The 18471-nt window shown below is 50.8% G+C and overlaps 1 long non-coding RNA gene across 1 annotated transcript in view; it reads left to right on the forward strand.

The window, feature by feature from the left end:
- The first annotated feature begins 354 nt into the window (after nucleotides 1–354).
- LOC134424079 (uncharacterized) overlaps nucleotides 355–18471 on the forward strand; it is a 157375-nt gene continuing 139258 nt past the window's right edge. The window contains exons 1-2 of the long non-coding RNA XR_010029332.1: nucleotides 355–478; nucleotides 7190–7285. This is a non-coding gene — a long non-coding RNA (uncharacterized LOC134424079). The remainder of the gene's footprint in view (nucleotides 479–7189; nucleotides 7286–18471) is intronic.

The following is an 18471-nucleotide window of genomic DNA, read 5'->3' on the forward strand; positions in this document are numbered from 1 at the left end:
TTGGGTGGAACAGCAAATTCCCAATTTGGTTCCTTTTCTCCCCAAATTCCTGCTCCCAGCCCCTCCGGGGGCTTCACTCAGCCCCATCCCATGGGATTTGTCCTGGGGCCATCTGCCTTGCACAATTCCTGGGATTTTACAGCCATTGCATGACTCAATCCTCCCTCAACTCTCTTAATCCCCCTGCTCTAATGGGCTCCCTGCTCTCCTCAGCAAAACCAGCAGAGAAATTAAAGAAAAAAAAAAAATCCAAATGTTCAGAAAAGAGGAGGAGGGAGGAATCCAGGGAAAAGCCAGGCAAAAAAACCGAGGAGCAGTTTGTTGGTTTGGTTGGATCCCTCCCTCCTTTTCCATGCTCAGGTTGCCTTTCCCTCCTCTCTGCAGCCCAGGGAGGGGGTTCCTGGGAGATTCCTCATTTTCTGGCATGAAACAGCTCCCCAGATTTCCTCGGTCACCCCAGGAGCAGCAGGAGGAAGAGGTAGGCAGCGGAGGGGAGCGGCTTGGGGGCGATTTTCGATCTTTTTTCCTTTCCCATTTTGTTTATCCCTTGCTGGGTTTTGAAGTAGTCTGTAAACATCTGGGGGGATTACATCTGGTTTGGGTTCTGCCTGAAATTCCTGGGGGTTTCGTTCAGTTGAGCGTTAGAACGAAACCAGCGGCTCCTCTGGCAGGTTCTGCCTCAGGATTTTCCAAAAATAAACTCTGCATCCCCACTCGTCCCCCTCTGACACTTCCCTGAGATTTCATGGAAGCTTTCTTGTGTGGCAAAGAGCTCAGGGAGCCTGGAGCTCAGTGACAAGAATGATTCCCTTTTATTTTCCATATTGTAAAAAGTGGAATGTCTTAATTTTCCTGCCAGAAAATCGAGTTTGTGGGACTATTCCCTTAAAAACTTTGGAATGTTTTTGCATGGATTGACAGTTTTCCGTGCTGCTCCTTTCTTTGAGCAAACACAATGCTCTTGGCACTGATAAAATCCATTGATAGGAAATGGTTTAAGATTTTGAGGTGGGGTTTTTGTGTTTGCTTGTGGTTTTATTTTGGGATTCACCTGTCTCATTCCCTGCTCCGATCCCAGCTTGGTGCTGCACAGGTGTCCTGGGATTTAAGGTTCCCTCAGCCTCTGGGCAGCTTTAATCCATGTGCAAATCCATCAAGTTGAGAGTCAATTAAAAATCTCATTATTGGAGTTTTGCTGTTAGGAAGAAAAACTGGGGGAAAGCTTTTCAGCTTGGGCAGGGAAGGAACTGCAGGGGAAATCCAGGTGGGAATTGAGGCAGAGGGATTGGCAGTGTGTGGAGGAGGAGGAGGAGGAGGAGCAATGCCCAAACAACTCTGAAGTGGAGGATTCCTCATCTTCAGGTCCCTTCTGCCACTGCCAAATGTCACCAAGTGCAGCCCCATGGTGCCACCAGGTGCCTTGGGATGGAAATGGGAATGGGAATGGGATAGGAATAATAGGAATAGGAATAGGAATAGGAATAGGAATAGGAATAGGAATAGGAATAGGAATAGGAATAGGAATAGGAATAGGAATAGGAATGGGAATAGGAATAGGAATAGGAACAGGAATAGGAATAGGAATAGGAATAGGAATAGGAATAGGAATGGGAATAGGAATAGGAATGGTGTGCAGCAGCAGCCTGGGCTGGGTGTGCAGGGCTGATCCCAAAGGATGCCCCTGGATGTCTACAGTCCAGAGTCACTGGATCCATTCCCTGGCTCTGTCCCTCTGTTCCCTCCCTGTCCCAAAAAGCACCACCCAATAATGTGGGAAATATCCTGAATTTAGAGAATCAGGGATCATTCAGATTGAAAAGGCCTTTAGGGCCATCAAGTCCAGCCATCCCCCAGCACTGCCAAGGCCAGAGCTGGACAACCCTTCTGGGGAAGAAATTGTTCCTAATATTGAGGAAATAAATGTCTTGCTCCCTTGAAGTTCTCAAAGTAGGAAGGTTCAGTTGGGCTAAAAGTGCTTTTTAGTGGGTTCTGACCAGAGGAACAATGGGTCCTTGTCTCCCTTGTCTGTAGGGGACAGCAAATTTCTGGCTGGAAATCCACTGATCAACAGTGTAATAAAAAAATTGATATAAAAGCCATTTTAAAAAGCCTTGAAACCTTTAATCCTTTAGGGCTGGTTTCTGAAAGTCCAGAATTAAAAATATCATAATTAAAAAGAGCTTTCCTACAGCACAGAGTTAATAAGCAGAGAACACCCAAGAAAACACTGATTTTTCTCTTAAAATGCCCCCTTCCCTCTTCCTTTTGTCCCTGAGATTTTAGTGGTACTGACCAGACAGACCCTTCCAGCAAAAGGAGAGTTAACTCCTGGAGAAAGGGGGTGGAGAGGGAATCCCAGCTTGGAACTTGAGACTTTCCAGCTGAGAAAGAAAGATTTGGAGATGCAGACGTAATCCCAGAGCTCTGCAATCAGCTCCCTGTCAAAGGAAAAGCACATTAAAAACTGGCCAGGGCACTGGGAGCAGGGCAGGGCAGGAGCAGCAGTGCCACCACCTCCTCCAGGGTGAGTAGGGAAAAATTTCCCGTCTAAACTCTTGGAAAATGGGTGAAATATTGGGAATGGCTGGGTGGGAAGGTCAGGAGCAGAGGTGAATTCAGACTGTTGGGTTCCAGATGCAATAGGTGATCTCTTCATTCAGGTTTTCCTGAGCTGGGGGGGTCTGGAGCACAATCTCTGCTCTTTCCTGCTGTAAATCCAAAATTCCCCATGAGCTGCCAAGGACTGCAAACAAACTCGTGGAGTGGGAATGCAAATTTGTGTGGATTTCCTCTCAAAGTGGGAGCATTTGGATTTGTGTGGCTTAACTCCTTCAGCCTGAGCTGCTCTCCTTATCTGCTGCTCCAGCTGCAGGGTTCCAGGTAACCCCTGCCTTCAGGATGGGCTTTCCTGAACCTTGGAGCATCCTGCTGCAGCTCCACACTTTGTTTGCTGCCTGTGGGGTGCTGCACTGAGTGGGGGGTTCCTGCTCCAGAGCATCCAAGGATTTTCTGATTGATCCAGACACCACAAAGGATGGGAAGAAGGAAGAGATGCTGCAGCTTTGCTTTGCAAGCCTGCCAGGTGCATGGGGATGGGATGTTCCAGCTGCTGTGTGATTTATTGCAGTGTTTTTATTGATATTATTATTAATAATGTTGATATTTATGGAGCAGTTCATGGTTAACACACTCATCTCCCCGAACCGTTTCACGCTGGGTTTGTGGGGCTGTGTTTGTGAAATGCCTGTTTTCCATTACAAAACCGGGAGATAAACGAAGATGACAGTCACATTTTCCTAACATAAATTTCTCTCTTTCCCTGTGCTCCTTGGAAACCATAAATTCCAGCAGCCTGGCTGCCTGCTCCAGACATCAAAAGGCCCTGGGTTTACAAGGCCTGCTTGCCTGGGTCAGGTCCTGTGCAGGAGAGACACAGATGATCCAAATCATGCACATGACACCAGAAAGCTGGGATGGGAGCAGAGTGAAAGGAGGAAGCTGGACATTGTGGGAGGGGAAGGAAAATCTCCTGAGAGAACTTGTCTCAGCTGATGCAGTTCAGGTGGTGGGGAGAGATTTTCCTGCTTTTTCTGGCCAGTCAACATCTTCCTGTTTTCCTGCTCCTGCCCTAAATGTTTTCAGCCCTAAGAGCTCAACCTTTTGAGCTGAAACTCGTGGCCAAGCTGTTGTCTCATCTCATCTCCATGAATGCAACATCCTTTGCTCTTGGCAGGCTGGACCTGCCTTTTGCCCAGATCACATCCATTCACAAACTTCCTCTCCTTGGCTTCTTCTTCCCTGGCACATCAAACTCTCAGCAGGACTTTTCCTGTCCTCACCCCATATCCTGCTCTCATGTCAACCTGCTCCTTCCCCCCTGCTGCCCCTTGCCCTTGGAAGCATTGAAATTGCTTTGGAATTTTGCATTTTCACTGTTTGGTCCTCCAAAATTTCAATGCAAGCAGTGAAAATGCAAAATCCCAATGCAATTTCAATGCTTCCTTTAGTCCCATTCCCTGCTTCCCTGGACCTTCTGCCCTCTGAGCTTGGAGCATCCTTCCTCATGCAGCACCTCATGCAGATATTAAGAGTATTTCTTCCATTAATCCAGCTCTTATCAGCTCAGAGCTCTGGATCAGTGATATTTCTCTTTTTATTATAATTATGCTAAGAATAAACATAATTACCTTGGAATGATGACATTGAATAAACCCAAGGCTCAAGTTACAGATGAGAAACCTTGTTCTGGGTTTTGCTCTGCTTTAAAAACTTCTCTGTGCCTTGAAGAGCAGCTCAAACCAACTGAGCTGTTGAAATAAACCCTTTTTCACGTCTTCAACCTGCTGGGTCCTCATCAACACAGGGAAACCCTCAGTAACCAACACCCCAATGGGTAAGAACAAAGAATCCTGGGGCATATTATTTTGGTCCATTATTTTAGGTCTTAATAGCTGCCATAAATAAATTTGGTAAATAATAAATAATAAATTAATAAATAAAATAATAATAAAATAAATAAATAAATAATAATAATAATAATAATAATAATAGTAGTAGTAGTAGTAGTAGTAGTAGTAGTAGTAGTAGTAGTAGTAGGAGAAGGAGAAGAAGAAGAAGAAGAAGAAGAAGAAGACAAAGAAGAAGAAGAAAAAAAAGAAAAATTACTTGCTTCCACACAGAACCAAGGTCTAAAATCCACTCTTTTCCCTCAGCCATCTCTCTTAAACCCAGACATAAAATTCACTTTTTCTTCACCATCTCTCTCTTAAACCAGGTCTAAAATCCACTCTTCTCCAATCCCTCATCCACCTCTTTTAATTCATACATAAAATCCCCTTTTGCCTCATCCACCTCTTTTAAACCAGACGTAAAATCCATTTTTCTCTTATCCACCTCTTTTAACCCAGACATAAAATCTCCTCCTTTCCCTCATCCACCTCTTTTAACCCAGATATAAAATCCACTCTTTTCTCTCATCCACTTCTTTTAACCCAGATATAAAATCCCTTTTTTTACTGCCTATGGATGTTCCCCTTCCCTCAGTGCTCAGCCCCAGGGTGAGGATTTGGCTGCTGGCTCAGCATTCCCATGTCCTGCTCCTGCTGCTCTTCCCAAGCCTGGACTGGGACCTTTCCTAAGGAAATTTCTGGGTCCTGAACCTGGATTGGGACCTGTCTGGGTCCTGAGCCTGGACTGGGACCTCTCCTAAGGAACTGTCTGAGTCCTGAGCCTGCCAAGAGGCAGCTCCTGCCTGGGACACATGGAGAGTGGCAGTGTCTGACCTTTGCAGCTCTCTCTTGGGAAAGGGGAGGCAAAAAAGGCAAGAAATAAAGCAAACAAAACAAGGAACAGCTCTGCAAGTGCCAGAAGCAAAAGTCAGTACAGATAGCAAGTTGTTGGGGTTTTATTTTCCCTATTCTATTTTTAATCTGCTCAGTTTCATTTTTCTCTGGAGCTCGTGGGAAGGAGGAGTTTCTGGATGAGGAAAAGTGACTGAACTTGTGCTGAGACAGAAATAATCTGGGTAATCAGTGCAGGGAAGGGGACACAAAACTATGTGACAACTGAGCTGAAGTTTGGGCAAATCTCTCTTTGTCTGGGACATTTTCCTGCTTTTGCTGAGAGCTCCAGCCCCAGATCCAATCTCAGGGCAGTGTTATTACAAGAATTCATCTCTGAAAGCCCAGCAGAATTTGTTTGGATTGCTAATTTCCTCGAGGCCTGGGGATAAGCTGGAGTGGAGGAAATGCATGGGTTAGTACACAGGGTATCCAGTTGCAGGGTCTCTGAGGGGTGGGAAATCACTTCCCAAACGTGCCTAATAGTCCTGGAGTGCAGAAATTATTAGTGCTGATTACACCCTGAACCAACAAACCATCAAAGCAGATCCCAGCCAGGGATGTGGGTGCTGAAAGAGCAGGAAAATGGATGGGACAGAGGGGAGATAAAGGCTCCACGCCGCTCTTGCTGTGTTTGTCCCTGGCTAGAGCCACATCAGTGGCTAAATTACATTTCTTTCAGCAAAGCTCTTAATGAGGAGCTTGTAATTGCCAGCATGGAGGAGTCATGTGTGGCTCTCATCCAGTTCTCTGCTTTTTGGGACCCTTGGAAAGATGGAAACCAGCTCGGTTTTACCTTCAGACTGATACTGGATCTCCTGGCTCTGGATGTGACAGGTCCAGTCCTTGCTGTCCCCTCCACAGGGGATGTGGTGACACTGCTGCTCACCCCCCTGAGGGTGTGGGGAGGGCTTCATGCAACCTTGGACACTTCCAGAGATCCAGGGGCAGCCCAGCCTCTCTGGGAAATCCATCCCAGGGAGAAACTGATAGGAATTGATGATGGCTTTTTCCTCAGAGACCCCAAATCACCACCTTAAATCAAAAATATCCCAGGAGAAACGGGAAACTCAGCAAGGCCTGACTCAAACAGAGGGATTTTTCTGGAGAATTTGAACTGAATCCCTGCAGGACCTGCCCTGAGTCCTGTCCCTCCCCTGGGTGGTGCAGGGGCCGCTCAGACTGTGGGTGACTGTCCCTGGGAACAGCAGCACCCCCAGGTGACAATCCCCAGGTGACAATCCCCAGATGGGACATTCCCCAGATGACAATCCCCAGGTGACAATCCCCAGGTGGGACATTCCCCAGGTGACAATCCCCAGGTGGGACATTCCCCAGGTAGGACATTCCCCAGGTGGGACATTCCCCAGGTGGGACATTCCCCAGGTGACATTGCCCAGGTGACATTGCCCAGGTGGGACATTCCCCAGGTGGGACATTCCCCAGGTGACATTCCCCAGGTGACAATCCCCAGGTGGGACATTCCCCAGGTGGGACATTCCCCAGGTGACATTCCCCAGGTGACAATCCCCAGGTGACAATCCCCAGGTGGGACATTCCCCAGATGGGACATTCCCCAGGTGACATCCCCAGGGAATGGCGTCTGCCCTGGAAAACCTTGGAGATGGAGAACCCTCATGAGGAGGTGGCACCTGTGGCTGAGCCAAGGGGGTTTGGTGCTCACGTGTCTGGTTTCATGGAATCCATGTCTTACAAACAACATCCAGGGGAAATCCTGGAGAATTTAACAGAATTCTCACTTTTTCCCAACCCTCCTTTGTCGGTTTAATGTTTGAGGTGCAGCTTTGTCCCAGACAAACCCCAAACCCAATTCTGGTCCTTCTCCCCAGGAATTTGTGCTGTTCCACCTGGAAAACCAGGATTCCTTCAGGAAACTCCTTCAGGAGTGAGGGATCTGCAGAGCTCTCAGCCCCCAGGGCCTCAAGGTTAGTGGATTTTCTGTTGAATCCTTTTAAAAACCACTGGGACTGCAGCAGGATGGGGAATTATTGTGGAGGTTAAATATCCCCTGCAAGGAACCTCTCAAGGATGTGGAAAAGTGGTTCCAAAAGCAAGGTAAGCAGAGGAATCTTTATTTTCCCTAATTTATTCTTTCTCCACCATCCTGGATGGAAGAGGAACCTAGGTTTGTTTACACCTTGCATAATTATTATGAAAATGATTTTTTTTTCTAATGATTGGAATTTGTGTAAATTGACAATATCACAAAGGACAGGGTGAGAAAGAGCAACTCCAGAGCTGGGTGTTAATTATTCTCCTGTTAAAGTCTGCTGTTGAGTTTGTGTTATTTGTGTTTAATCACAGCTTTAAGGAAAGGTTTCAGCCCTCCCAGGATTGAGGGAGTTTCCTGAATCTCTATCCAGTTCTGGGTTTTCCTTGCTCAGATCACCAGAGTTTGGATTTTCTCTTATTTCTTATTTTATCCACATTATTTTAGAAGATGCAGTGCAGAAAAAGGAGGATTTCATGCAAATTAAGGAGTGAGGAGGAGAAAATCCAAATTTTTGGCTCTGGGAACTCCCAGGGTTTCCCTGTGGAGACAGGGAAGTGAAAAGAAGCAGAAAAGGAAAATCCAAGGCAGGGAAGGCACTTTCCCATCCATCCCTCCCATTCCAGGGTAGGAAAAGCACAAAAAGTCAGAAATGGTAAGGACAGAATTAATTTTTAATTTGCTTTCCCCAAATTTTAATAACCCCCAATGCTGTTAATGATCCATTTCTATTCCTCCAAAGAACAGAACTAATAAACTTCCTTTTTTCTAACCCCTCTATTCAGGGGGTTAAACACTCTCCCAGGTGCTATTCCAAAAAAAGAGCAGGCATTTAAACTCCAGGAATTTCAGTCTGCAGGACAAAAAAAAGAGACTTATTTGAAGCTTGGGTAGGTCTGGATTTTCGGTGTCTACAACCTCCCTCCCCCCTAAAATAACACTTCAGCCATGGTGAGGGAAACCTTGGGCCAAGTTTTACAACTTAACCACATGCAGAAGTGCTTATGCAACTGCTGCCTTCAAAATGAACTCAGGTTTCAGGCAAAAAAGGAGAGTTTTGGGACACTGAGGGTGTCAGACTGGTCTGGACATGTGCTGGCACCTTTGGGGGCTTCACACCTTGGCTTCTGTGCTTTGTGGTGGTGCCAGGAGGGAGCTCAGAGGGTTTTCTGTGTCTCCCTGGGTGCCATTTAAGGTTGGGCAGGAGGGAACTTTAGGAGATGAGCAGCACCTCCTCGAGTTACTGTCTGCAGGTTAAAGCAATGGAGAAATATAAAAAATAAAAAAATAGAGAGATATAAAAAACCCAGGCCCTTTTCTCCAGCTGGTTCCATCTGTGTGGTCTGCTCTGTTGGGGAATTGCTGCTCTGGGAGATCCACAGCTCCCAGAGGGCTCAGGGAGATGTTTTGGAGGGGTTCATCAGCTTTTTTCTTCTGGACACCTCAGAATTTGGTGCCTTTGAGGCTCTGGTGTCCCCGTGGCCTTTGGATGTGTCTGTGCCACAGAGCCCCCAAAAAGGAGCCCAGGACCAAGACAAAGAGTGAAAGCAGAGGCCTGGAGCTGGAGTCTTGGCTTTTCCCCAGCCTAATGGATATTCAGGGCTGGCCTGGAGCTCTGGGATTAGCAGAGTTGTTTTCCTCAGGGGTTTGGGGAAATCTCCAGTTTGGCTGCTCCAAGACCGGTTCCGGCCCCGTCTCGTGACGGGTTCATCCCATGAGCAAGAGCAGATGATAAATCCATCACCTCCTGAGATTCTCTACTTTGTGTTCCTTTTTTCCCCTTTTTCATTTCACACAATGGCACCAGGGCCTTCCAGAGGGAGTTTGCAGCTTCCGAAGGAACGGGATGGAGTTAATGGGAGTGCTGTCGGCCTCCCCTCAGTGGCAGCAGATTAAAAATCATTAATTACACTTAGTGGGAGGCTCCAAAGGCCTCTGTGGAGCTGGACTGGGATGGACACAAGCTCTTCCTGATGGCCAGGATACTGGGAGTGCCTCCAGTGTCACTTTGGGATCTTCTGGAAGAGCAGTGAGGGTGGAAGCACAGAGCTGCACACAGGGATGGCTTTGGGTGCTGTTTTCCTACAGAGTGAGCTGGATTTGAACAGCACAGCCCTCAGGGGATGAGCTGCTCCCTCTGAGTGCTCTGTACATCATCCTCCCTCAGCTGGGCCTGAGCAGGACAAAACTGGGGGGATTGCATTGGTTGGAGTGGCTCTGTGGCTGTCTCTGCCCAGCAGGAAAGGCCTGGATGTCCCAGGAGGTGACACAGGAAGCTGAGGGAAGGGGCAGCTCCATCACTGCCCCCAAATAATCTGTTGGATTGGTGTTTCTCTGCCTGGAGCCAGCTGGAAAATCCTTTGCTTCCCACAGGATTTATGAGATAAATGTTTGGGATAAAAGGGGGCAGATGGATCCTGTGGAACAGCCCTTGTGTGCCACACACTTCTTTTGGATACCAGGGGTTGGATCCCAGGCTTTCTTGTAAAACCTCATTTTTTGGTGAATCATTGAGGCCAATTCCTTCCTTCTTCCTCTGCCTCTCCCAGCAGCCATCCCTGCCCTTGGGATCATTCCTGGGATGTGCCAGCACAGGGAGCCTGGGCACAGCACTGAGGGGTTGCTGGTGTGGAAAACCCATCCCATTCCAGCCTGGGAGAGCCTCTGGGAGTGCTGCAGGCAGGGAAGGGCTGGAGCAGCCCCAGGGTGGCGCTGACATCACCAGTAAAGCTCAGGCAGCTCTCTCCAGCTCCTGAGCCTCAGAGCTGGGCTTTAATCAGCTCCAGAGCTCAGCACGACCCCGCTGCACTCCCAGAGCTCCCAGGTCGTGCAGAACCAAGGATTTCTTTCAACACCCCAGGAAAACCATGAAAAACAATCTCCAGCTCATCCAGAGCCCACCCTGGCTTCCACCCACCGTTCCTGCCTGGGAGTGTTTGCCAGGAACCTCCTGGAACAGAAACCCCAGGGCTGCTGAGCAGGCTCTGCAGGAGCTGGGGATGGATGGATGGATCTCAGATCCCCTTGGATCCAGCCTTTGGGGGCTCCAAGCAGACATTCCCCAATTCCCCACTGCTTTGCTGCAGTGCTCTGAGTTCTACTTTTGTCCTATTAATCCCTGGCAAAATAAAGCGCAGCCAGCTCCAAGCAGAGCTGGATGACAGCAGAAACGCTTCAGTTCTGCTGCATTCCACCTGCCAAATCTCCAGGTGCCTCTCCAGGCTGGACCTGGCTGCTGGGGAGGGTGATCCATGTGTGCACCTGCCCTTGGGACAATGCCAGCCTTGGGCAGCTCCACTGGCTCTGCTCCAGGGGGAAAATGGGCTTGGAAACTTCTCCTTCAGAACCAGGGCAGCCCTGATGGTTGTTTCTGTGGGGTTTGGTCCCACCAGCTCCCAGGACCTGCTTTCCACGGGGCTGGCATGAGATCTGCAATCCTGATCTCAGAATGATGGGAGCAGAGCCTGTGCTGAGCCTGTCAGCTCCAGGGAACCATAAAAAAGGAACTGAGAGTTCAAGCAAACAAAACCTGGAAGGCTGGAGAGGAGAAGGTCATGCAGACACCCTGTCCATGGCAGAACACTGTGTTTTTTGGGGCTGGGCTGCTCTGCCTGGCTGCAGATCTCTGGCACAGCCCAGATGGACTCTGTGGAGCTGCAGGAAGCAGCTCAAGCTTGGGATAAACCAGGAGGATGCTTTGGAAGCAAAACCAGGTGTTAATCAAGGCTCAGGGAATGTTTCAGGTGCCTCCTCCATCCCTCCCTGTCCAGAATCCCTCTCCAGCAGGATGGAGGGCTCCAGGAAAATTCCAGGAATTTTCAGGAAATTCCAGGCTGCAAACCCAGGATCCCCATCCCAGGCAGGGAATTTGCTTTGATTCCCTTCTGTCCCTGGAGCAGCTGCCACTTTTCCCCACAAAGGAGGAGATTCTAGCTCTGCCCAAATCCTCATTTGTGGTGCCCTGTCCCAGCTGCTGGATGTGTCTGGGGCCTGTGGTGCCCAGCATGGGATCGGTTTCCTTCCTGCAAACCAGTCTGGGACTGGTGCTGGCAGCCAAGGAGCTGCAGGAACGTGCTGGAAACAATTCCCAAAACCTCCCCTCAGGGGGCACAGCAGGCCTGGGGCTTTAGGGAGCTGCTCCAGCATTCCTGTGGCACAAGCCCCAGCCCTGGCAGTGCCCAAGGCCAGGCTGGACGGGGCTTGGAGCACCCTGGGATGGTGGAAGGTGTCAGGGTTGGAACAAGATGAGCTTTGAGGTCCCTTCCATCCCAAAGCTTTGGGCAGAGGGTTCTGTCCAGGTTTACCAGGCTGGGAACCATTTCTGCAGCCTGGAATGGGGCAAAGGCTCTTTCATCTCCTTCCCAAGCCTTGGCAGCCCCTCCCCACTGATCTCACTGAGCAAACCCAAAGATTATTTCATCCCTGTCCCGTGGCCCAACCAGCCCTGGAGCCAACAGGAATGTGGCTTCAGGAGCTGGGGAGAGCCCCAGGATCCCAAATACCCCAGAAATCCATGGAGGTGTGTGCTCTGTGTGCACAGCTGGGATCTGCTCTGCCCCTGCCAGCCCCAGTGTGCTGGAACCATCCCAGAGCTCCACGTGCTGGGGACAAAGTGGGGACAAACCCTCCTGGCCAGGGTTTCACCCCTCAGCTGCAGCAGCTGGAGCCATCCAGGCCCTCCTGGGGCTCGTGGCCTTTCCCTTTGTCTCTGTGCTGGGGATCAAGCTGATTGCTGTCAGGAAGATAAATGTTGTCTCCAAGCTGAGATAAGAAGGATGAAATCTGCCCTTTGCAGAGGTTTGGGGGGTGCAGTTGGAAAATCAGCATTAGGATTGCCAAGAGCATGGAGGCTGATCCAGAGGGGTGGATTTTGGGGAGGGAAGTGGATGTGGAACCTTTGTTTGGAGGTTATTTCCCCATTTCCACCCTGGCGGAAGAGCATTTCTGGGGCATCACTTAAACTCAGGGATATTGAAGAAGGTCTTGGAAGCAGAAGGGCAGATCCCAAAGGTCTGGTTTTCCCTGGATATGGGGAGGCTGAGTGTGCTGGCCTTCATCCCATCCCCACAGCTGGTGTGCACCTGAGGAAACAGATCAGCATCTGGGGGTGCCAAGTGGAGTGATGGTTGTGGCACCTCTGCTCCCCAGTCTGGCAGAATCCAGCCTGGATTCACCCCCTCTGCCAATTAAACAAAGAAATTTCCTTAAAACTCATGGTGAGCCCTTTTTAGTGAGTGCAGGTGGTGAGAAACACGAAATTTCCCAAATAAAAGCAGCAAAATGCTGGGTGGCAGCCCTGGTTCCCTTGGCTTCCTTAGAAACCCAGCTCTTAATGGATCTGCTGGAAAGTTTTTGAGATGCTGTTTGAAGTCTGGGCCGGTTTTATGTTTTATGCAGGAATTTGGCTACAGGAAGTCTCGGTTCTTTCACATATTTTGTATCAAAATCCCTTTATAGACCAAATAATCCCTTTTCCATGGCAGAGCCTGTGCCCAGATTGCTCCAACCTGCTCACGCTGCTGAGATGATTTCTAAAAGACAAATCCATAGCCCTTTTTGTTATTATTATTATTATTTTGTTACATTTCCAGGCTTTTGCTGTTTTCCAGGGACATTTTCCAGGGTGGGAAAATCCCCAGGAATTTCCAGAGCTGGAACTGCTGGGGAAGTTGGGGTTCATGAGAAGCTGGGAATGAAATGAACACAAGTGAGCTGAGCTAGTGGGGGCTGCTGGAGCTTTGGCCTCTCTTCCAGTGGTGTGTAAGGAACTAAATACAGGGGGGAAAAAAAATCTGTGGAACAGGGAAGAGAAGCAGGAGAGGAGACAGTGGAGAGGAGAAAGAGGAGAGGAGAAAGCAGAGAGGAGAAAGAGGAGTGGGGAAAGAGGAGAGGAGAGAGGAGAGGAGAAAGGAGAGGAGAAAGGAGAGGAGAAAGAGGGAAGGAGAAAGAGGAAAGGAGAAAGAGGGGAGAAGAAAGAGGGGAGGAGAAAGAGGAAAGGAGAAAGAGAAAAGGAGAAAGTGGAGAGGAGAAAGAGAAGAGAAGAAAGAGGAGAGGAGAAAGAAGAGAAGAAAGAGGAGAGAAGAAAAAGGAGAGGAGAAACACGGGAGGAGAAAGAGGAAAGGAGAAAGGGGAGAGGAGAAAGAAGAGGAGAAAGAGGAGAGGAGAAAGAGGAGAGGAGATTTTCAGCAGAGCTGGAGCATCCCTGAGTTCTGCTGGAGCATCCCTGAGTTCAGCAGCCGCTGACCTGCCGTCACCTCGGCTGGCACTGCCGGGAAAGCCTGGCCAGGAATTCCTGTGGTTTCCCAGCGTTCCCCAAGGCAGCCGAGCCTGCAGGAATCCCCCCGAGCAGCAGCTGCGGCTGCTCCATCCCGCCCCGCACACGCCGATAACGAGCTGGGCGCGGCTCTTATCAGCGTCCCGCTGACATCCCCGGCTCGGCGATGAAGGCCGGGGCTGCCGCAGGCACCGGAGCCTCCCGGGACACACGGACGGATCAGGGCCCCGCCGGCAATGGGACGGAGCCGGGGATGCAGGGATGAGCTGCGGGACGGGGATGACAGAGATAAGGATGTGGTTTTCATTTCAGCATCCCCTGAAACGGGAGGGGGATGTTCCTGAGCCGGCAGGGCCCCAGATGTGGCCGGGAATGAGATCCCAGGGATGGCAAATCCCGGCTGGATTTGTCCCCTGAGCCTGGCACAGGCGTTTGTGCTGTGTGGAAAGAGGGGAAGGTCCCAGCGTGGCTTTGCAGGCCTGGAAACTGTGGAGAAGGCAAATTCCTGACTGGTTTTCAGTGAGAATTTGGCTCTTCTCGTGCTGGAACCCAGGCTCTGGTGTAAGAGCAGGAATCTGCTGTTTCAGTGGGAGCAGGCAGAAATCAAACCCTCTGTGATGACATTTAGTGAAGCGGCAGGGAATGCACCAGGGACAGCCCCAGCATCAGCCTGGATTTCCCAAGGGGGTGGATGCTGGGAAAGTCTCCTGGACACCCAGCCTGAGGGGTGGGATCAGCATTCCCAGTGTATCCCAGTGTAGTGCCAGGCTAGACTGGTCATCCCTGGGTCTTGGAGCCGCTGCCCAGCCACTGCAGGGCTTTCCAGGGGGAAACTCTGCATCCACTTTATGCTTTGCCCATTCCCAACTGTGTGGTTCAGTGGTAACCTCAGATTCCAACCAGGAAAATCCCTCCAAGGCCAGCCCAGGGTGTGCAGAGTGGAGCATCCCTGTCCCCTCTGTCTCCAGCTTTCCCAGCCACAGCCCGGCCTGCCAGGACACAGACAGTGCTGGACAGACTCATCCCCAGGATGGGATCGGGATCTCTGAGGGTGGAAGGAGCTCTGGGATCAGCTGTGCCCCATCCCCACCTTGTCCCCAGCCCAGAGCACCGAGTGCCAGCTCAGGAATTGCTGGGACACCTCCAGGGATGGGCACTGCAGCCCTCCCTGGGCAGTTCCCATCCCTGACCCCCCTTTCCATGGGAAATTCCTGCTGCTGTCCGAGCTGAGCCTGCCCTGGCCCAGCCTGAGCTGTTCCCTCTGCTCCTGTCCCTGTCCCCTCCTGGCAGGAGCTGTGCAGAACCAGGAGGGCCCCCTGAGCCTCCTTTGCTCCAGGCTGAGCCCCCTCAGCTCCCTCAGGATTCTCCATTCCCTTTCCCAGCTCCCTCAGGATTCCCCATTCCCTTCCCAGCCCCCTCAGGATTCTCCATTCCCTTTCCCAGCTCCCTCAGGATTCTCCATTCCCTTTCCCAGCTCCCTCAGGATTCTCCATTCCCTTTCCCAGCTCCCTCAGGATTCTCCATTCCCTTTCCCAGCTCCCTCAGGATTCTCCATTCCCTTCCCATTTCCCTCAGGATTCCCCATTCCCTTCCCAGCCCCCTCAGGATTCTCCATTCCCTTCCCTTCCCAGCTCCCTCAGGATCCTCCAGCCCCCTCAGCTCCCTCAGGATTCTCCAGCCCCCTCAGCTCCCTCAGGATTCTCCAGCCCCCTCAGCTCCCTCATCCTCTCCAGAACTCCAAATGAAGGCAAACTGAGCTTCCATCTGGCACAAACCTCTTCAAACTCAACTTCATTTCACAAACAGCACCACGCTGCTCCCCTTGACCAATCCTTTGTCCCCAGGCCGGGTTGAGGACCAGGTTCAGCTTTGCTGGAGCTCTTGGACAGGCAGCACTTGGAGCCAGGGCCTCTCCCGACCTTCCTGGAGCGCTCACATGTGCGGAGCAGAGCCGGAGCCTCGCCCGCTCCGAGTGCATCATGACCTCAGTTAAGCAAACACTTGCTGTAATCGCCTCCAGATCTGTCCTGGCTTTGATCAGCTGCAGGATCACTTTATCTTATGATATAAATATGTAAAACATGCATTTGTTTTCAGGCAGGATGCAAATAAATCATTGCGTAAGTTCGGGCCCGAGCGTGCGGCCTTGGGGCTCCTCAGGCTCCACCTCCTGGAAGGTCATTCCTGCAGGAACACGGCCTTTCTCCTCCCCACTCTGCTTCATTCCAGGCCTTCCTGTCACTCATGGACAGCTCTGGGTGTTCCCAGCAGAGCGGTGACGTCGGTGTGGACATGGTGTCACTGCTGTCCCATAGAACAGCGATCCCAATCCCACCCAGTGACCCCAGTCCCACCCAGTGATCCCCAGTGCTCCAAAACCAGCTTCAAACTCCTTCTGGGATCACTCAGAAGGTCTGGTGGTCATCACTCTGGTGGTCACCTCCCAGCCCTGCCACCCATTCCACATTCAGCTCATCCCCTTTGCTGTTTCCACAGGAATTATTCATCAGGCAAAGAGGGTTTCTGTTTAACCCTCTGGCTCTTCTCCAGCCTTTCCCCAGAGCCTGTGCCCATCCCAGCCCTGATCCCACTGCTCCTGCTGGGATTCCATCCCTGGGTCCTGCTGGGATTCCATCGCTGGACCCTGCTGGATTCCATCCCTGGACCCTGCTGGGATTCCATCCCTGGATCCTGCTGGATTCCATCCCTGGGTCCTGCTGGATTCCATCCCTGGGTCCTGCTGGATTCCATCCCTGGATCCTGCTCATGGCTCTGACCCCCTGTGAGCCCTTCCCCAGGTTGGTGCTGCTCCAGGCTGGAGCTAAGCTGCAATTCCCAGTGGGAAGCTGCTGGGAGTGCTCTCAGGGTGGTTTTACAGAGGTTAAGCTGAGCTCAGAGCTCAGCAGCTCCTCTGTGGTGTCAGCCAGGCTTAAGTGCTTGGTTGGTTGATGGGAAATTGGGATTTGGGCTTTCCCCAGCTGAGATTCCTCAAACTCGGCTTCCTCTGCCTGTTCCCAACCCAGGCACGAGCACAGCCCCTGTTTAGGATGTCAGGGAAGGGAATCTCTTGCCAGGAGATTCAGGAAAAATTATAAAAAAAAACAGCTGATGGCTGGGGAATCTAATCTGCTGAGCCAGGAGAGGCAGATGAATATTCCCATTTTTCCAGAGCTAAGGAAGGATCAGGGTCTCCACCAGCTGTGTTCTCCAAAGGTTTCCCAAGAGAAAAGAGATTTTGGGCAGCTCTGGCTTCATTCCTGCTTGTGGCCTTATATCCACCTTCCTGCAGGCCCTGGATTTTAACAGGTTGCCCAGAAATCTGTGGATTCCTCATCTCTGGAATGTCCCAGGCCAGGCTGGAGGGGCTTGGAGCACCCTGGGATAGTGGAAGGTGCCCATGGCAGGGGTGGGACTGGATGAGCTTTAAGGTCCCTTCCCCCCATCCCATGATTGTGAGATTTTCCCTCATTATTCAAAGGATTTTCCAGTTTTATCCCAAATGCTCTGGTGCACTTTGGGGCAGATCCATGCCCGTGTTCCCATCTCCCAGAGAAGAACGTGGACACAAGAGCAGGAATCAATATTCCAGTGCTGCTCCAGGGTGTCCTGGGAGGGAGCACAGGAGCTTTGGGGAGATAAGATGGGTGCATAAAGCAGTGCCAGATGATTAATGAACCTTTGTCCTGGCGAGGGAGATAAAACCCTTGCAGCTGCTGCCCCCTGCTAACAGCTTTTCCATCACATTGGAAATATTTTTCCTCATTCCAGAGGTATTTCATTATCTGCCTTTATCCAAGGGCAGATGGAATTGGAAATCTCCCCCAGCCCCGTTGTGCTCTCACACCAGAGCTCCTCCCTTTGCTGTTTGTTTGTTTTCTCACCTCTGCAGGCTCCAGAGCTGGCAGAAACCCACACCAGTTACTGATATCCCATTTCTCCTCCTTCCCAAACTTCCAGCAGGGCGTTTTATCTCCTGGCTGCCACTGCTGGTGGATCCCTGGCTGTCCCCAAGGGAGGAGGGAGAGCTGGATCCACACCAGAGCTTTGTCATCCCACAGAGACATTTCCACCTGGAAAGGGAGGAGGAGGATGAGGCAGAGCTCCCAGGGCACTTCCAGGGAGTTAAACTGGGATGGACTGGGAGAAGGCACCGGGATTTGGGTGGGCAGAGCTCTGGAGCCTTTGGAGCTTGGAAAGTCCCTGGTGCCTGAAACAGCCTTTTCTCCTCTTCCTCCTCCAGCTCAGCTTTCTCCTCTCTTCCTTTCAGTTTTGCCACAGCTGATCCAAGGAAAACCCTCCTGACAGGGACAGGCTGGGAATTCTCCAAGGAGGCAGCAGGGATGGAGGACACTGCTGAGAAATTGGGAGTGGGATGGTTTGGATGCTGAAAACCTCCATTTTTCCCATGGAATTCCCTTGGAATTCTTGCCACACCATCAGCACAGCCCGTGCCACCGTCCCTGGGAGGCGAAGCTGTTCACACATTTTAAAAAAATTGTATTTTCTCTGTTTGGAACTTTTTCTCCAAACTTTCAGCTGCAGAGCAGGCTGTGTTTTGTAACTTTATCCAACAAGATTCCAGACAAACCTGGGGATGCTAGAAATGCCATTTCCCCGAGTTTGGGCAGATTTTACAGAGCCAGCACAGAAATCACTCCCAGCACAGAAATGAGGAGCTCAAGTTCACTGCAAAAGTGAGGACTTCAGCTGGGACAATCCACAGGAACATTCTCTGCTGCAATGAGTGGTGTTACTTTTATCCCATGAAATTGCTGCATTTCAGCGAGTTTGCTCCAAATTTATTTCCAGGACAGGGCTTGGAGCAACCTGGGATGGTGGGAGGTGTC

Source organism: Melospiza melodia, chromosome 13 (genome assembly GCF_035770615.1).
Source record: "Melospiza melodia melodia isolate bMelMel2 chromosome 13, bMelMel2.pri, whole genome shotgun sequence".
NCBI classification, from domain to species: domain Eukaryota; kingdom Metazoa; phylum Chordata; class Aves; order Passeriformes; family Passerellidae; genus Melospiza; species Melospiza melodia.